This window comes from Palaemon carinicauda, chromosome 24 (genome assembly GCF_036898095.1).
Source record: "Palaemon carinicauda isolate YSFRI2023 chromosome 24, ASM3689809v2, whole genome shotgun sequence".
NCBI lineage: Eukaryota > Metazoa > Arthropoda > Malacostraca > Decapoda > Palaemonidae > Palaemon > Palaemon carinicauda.
Window position 1 is genome coordinate 95,568,146 of NC_090748.1, and position 5,000 is coordinate 95,573,145.

Genomic DNA, 5,000 nt, shown 5'->3' on the forward strand with positions numbered 1-5,000 from the left:
TATTACAATTATTATTATTATTATTATTATTATTATTATTATTATTATTATTATTATTATTATTATTATTATTATTTCTAGCCAATTTACAACCCTAGTTGGAAAAGCTGGATGCCATAAGCCCAAGAGCTCCAACATGGACAATAAGCCCAGTAAGGAATGAAAATAAGGGAACAATTAAAACTACAAGAGCAATAATGAACAGTTAACATAAAATAGCTTAAGAAAAGTACATACATATATACATACCAACTTCCTCACCAAGTGCTCGGCCTCAGACTCGAACAATAAAATCTAGCCAGTCGTTGTTATCTGGTGCAAGATTATATAAACTTCACGAACTTATTGTACTGCAGTAAACTGTAGTTAAAATTAGATTTATGCTAAAAAAAAATAGCTACATGTTGAGATACTACCGCTAGAGAGTTATTGGGTCCTTTGACTGGCCAGACATAACTACATTGGATCCTTCTCTCTGGTTACGGTTTATTTTCCCTTTACCTACAGATATACCGTATAGTCTGGCATATTCTTTACATATTCTCCTCTGTCCTCATACACCTGACAACACTGATTACCAAACCCTTTCTTCTTCTCTCAAGAGGTTAACTGCGGCCCTGTAATTGTTCAATGCCCACTTTCCTCATGGTAAGGGTCGGGGAGACTCTTGAACTATGGAAAGCAGCTCTTCCAGGAGTAGGACAATCCAAAATCAAACCATTGTTCTCTAGTATTGGGTAATGCCATAGCCTCTATACCATGGTCTTCCATTGTCTTGAGTTAGAGTTCTCTTGCTTGAGGGTACACTCGGACACACTATTCTATCGTATTTCTCTTCATCTTCTTTTGTTAAGTTTTTATAGTTTATATAGGAGATATTTATTTTAACGTTACTGTTCTTAAAATACTTTATTTTTCCTTGTTTTCTTCCCTCACCGGGCTATTTTCCCTGTTGGAGCCCCTGGGCTTATAGCGTTCTGCTTTTCCAACTAGGGTTGTACCTTAGAAATTTATTATTATTATTATTATTATTATTATTATTATTATTATTATTATTATTATTATTATTATTATTATTATTATTACTTGCTAGACTACAACCCTATTTGGAAAAGCAGAACTCTATAAGCCCAGGGTCTCCAACAGGGAAAATAGCCCAGTGAGGAAAGGAAACAAGGAAAAATAAAGGATTTTAAGAACAGTAACATTAAAATAAATATCTCCTATTTAAACTATAAAAACTTTAACAAAACAAGAGGAAGAGAAATACGATAGAATAGTGTGCCCGAGTGTACCCTCAAGCAAGAGAACTCTAACTCAAGACACTTGAAGACCATGGTATAGAGGCTAAGGCATTACCCAAAAATAAAATATCTTACGAACAGTATCAACACTGAAATGAATATTTCTTAAGTAAACTATAAAAACTTTAACAAAACCAGAGGAAGAGAAATAAGACAGAAGAGTAGGCAAGGCAGATGAGCCAAGCACAGCAGGAAAGTCGCAGCTCTCCCAATGTAAAGTCAGAAAACAAGCTGATGCTATGAAGGCTGCATTTCGAATTATGCAAACTTGATGTTATTGAGCCCGGGGGACTTGGGGGGGAAAGGGAGGCGGGAGATTACGTTCTGTGGGTGCTTATGAGAGAGAGAGAGAGAGAGAGAGAGAGAGAGAGAGAGAGAGAGAGAGAGAGAGAGAGAGAGAGAGAGAGAGAGAGCCTTCACTTTAAGCAAGAGACACACTTTGGTTCCATTGACACACTGCAGCCTGGCCAGTTTGTGATACTAAGAGGAAAGATGTTGCGATTTATTTTAAGGTTTGTTGTATGTTTTGAAAAAACATAAATGAAATACACCAGCAAACGAATAATAATATCTATAGTAAAACTTATATCAGTACACTTATTCATTATTCATTATTATTATTATTATTATTATTATTATTATTATTATTATTATTATTATTATTATTATTATTATTATTATTATTGTTGTTGTTAACAATAAATATTATTATTATTATTATTATTATTATTATTATTATTATTATTATTATTATTATTATTGTTATTATTATTATTATTATTATTGTTAACAATAAATGTTGTTATCATTATTATTATTATTATTATTATTATTATTATTATTATTATTATTATTATTATTATTATTATTATTATTATTATTATCTAAACTACAACTTTAGTTGGAAAAGCAGGATGCTATATGCCCGAGTGCTCCAACGGGGAAAAATTGTCCAGAGAAGAAGAAAAATAAGGAAATAATTAAATTACAGTATATAAGAATGAAAAAACAATGGATATACATCTTAAAATCGATACCAACGTTAAAATGAATCCGTCAGATATAAACCATGAAGAGAGATTGTATTAAGCAAATAACTCGTATCCCAGCCAGTTTAGCACTAATACGACACCAAATTTGAACTAACACAATCAAAGAACAAAATGCATTTCGACAGCTAAGCTTCTCGATGTTGGCCAAACGAGTCTAATCATCGAAGGCAAAGAAAAACACAAACTAGAGGAGCATTTGGTAGAGTGCAAACCTCCACCCAGGCAGCTTATTTCTCAACCTTGACCTTTGACCTTAACATGTATTAATTTGCGTGGATTTTCATACACTCAAATATGAATAAAGTTTGAAGTCTCTGTGACAACAATGTCCAAACCTAGGGCCGATTACGTGAATTGAATATTATGCTTGACAGTGACCTTGACCTTTAACCTTGCCCTTCCAAAATTTAATAATTTTTAGCTTTATACATAACCGTTAATATCCCTGTATGTTTCATTACTCTAGGATTAAAATTGTGGCCAAAAAGCTGTTCACAAACGAACAAACACAAACAAACAAACAGGGGGTGAATAAGGAAGGACCAAACAAAGAAGCCTCAAAGCTGAAGGGAGACACAGAAGAAGGAATAAACTTCAGTTTTTCCTGCATAAATAAACATGATTTCTTGGACAGAAGCGGTTCCAATTCCTTAATGTGAATATGAGAAGAAACTTATTGTCCTCCTAAGGCCGATAATACACAATCGTTTATTTTGTCCTCCTTATCTTGAGAACAGAAATATCATGAGAGATTTTCTTCTATTTGTTAGTTTATTAACTTATGATCTTATATACAAAAAAAGGTTTGGTGTAGAAATTACGATTTTTAACATATAGTGTTAATTTCATTAGATGCTATTTGAAAACGAAAAAAAATATCATGAGAGGATTTTTCATGATCTAATTATGTTCAAAAGATTTGGTGTCAAAATTATGGTTTTGACCATATAATCTGCAGGTTATGTAATAAGCAATTTCACGGCCTTTCTCGCATTTTCAACGACAGAATTAATATTCACCTGATCAGTGAAGAAACAGACTTTATCCTTTTTCTGTCATTAAGTAACGCATAGCACCTACTGCCACTACTAATTTGCGTTAAATCAATCATTATTGAAATAACTAGATCTTTGCCATAATGATACTTTTATCGTTAACTTCATTTTAAATAACATTTTGAACATCTTTTAACAATATATGAGTATCTTTACGATTCCAATTTTTAATGTGTTCATATTTTCTAGAGAATCGCCAATACTTTTCATATCACTTCACACTCTCTTTTCACCATTTCACCACCGTCATTAACCCAAGCAAACGTAACGGCAGATAATTTCACTCACTCTTTTCACCACTCATTTACCCAAGCAGATATAATGGCAGATAATTTCACTCTTTCTTTTCACCACTGTCATTTACCCAAGCAGATATAACGGCAGATAATTTCACTCTCTCTTTTCACTACTGTCATTAACCCAAGCAGATATAACGGCAGATAATTTCATTCTCTCTTTTCACCACTGTCATTAACCCAAGCAAACGTAACGGCAGATATATTCACATTCTCTTTTCACGACTGTCATTAACCCAAGCATATGTAACGGCAGTTAGTTTACCAATCTTTTTTCACCACTGTCATTAACCCAAGCAAACGTAACGGCAGATATATTCACTCTCTCTTTTCACCACTGTCATTAACCCGAGCAGACATAACGGTAGATAGATTTTCTCTTTCTTTTCACCACCGTCATTAACCCAAGCAGACATAATGGCAGATAATTTCCTATAAGTCAGATCAATCATTATCTATTTTCAATCCCATCCTGTTGCATTCAATGTTCAAGGTAAATGGTCGTTTTCCTCGTCATTCCCCGAGAAACTTTTACGAAAAAGTTTACTGACAAGTTTCTGAAGGCCTTATTCAGTCAGTTTATACTGACCTCTCGGCTTCAGTTTTTTATAAAACCCTTTTCAATGAATTTGACACTGGACAAGAATTCTGTCTTCATAATTAAAATTTGCCTTACTAAGATATAACATTAGTGTTTGGAATAGAAATTAAAATTGCTGAAATTTATTATTCAATAAAATTAGGAGTCAATCTTTGAGAATTTTCTAATACATGAAAACTAACAGCCTGACCAATTGAGTCATGAATGTTGAAAGAATGTATGAATAAGTGAGTGAATGAATTAATGCATGAATGACATTTTGGTTATTTCATCTCCAATTCACAATAGCTGGAACGGGAGAAAAGAAATTTCTCGAAAATGATATGAAAGTATTTTTTTATTCGTGTTAATAAAAACAATATTTCTCCACTTACAATATTTCTGGACTTGAAAGCGCTCGAAAGAGAGCGCTTTTATTTTTATATAAAAGAGAAAGCCAGAAAATATAAGGATTTATTTCGTCCGTACTTAACTCCTCTTTTCAAAGTCTTGCCTCCCAATAGAAGCTTACGCCAAACGTTAAAAGAGCTTTTTGGCTGAGAACATGTACACATATTAATACATTAATGATAATATTTAAAACCTAATTATGAAATAAACTGTCGTTGGAAGAGTCACTAGGTAAATAATATTAAATACTTTTTACTAACAAACTTTGGAACGGTTAATAAATAAATGTAGGAATAATATAT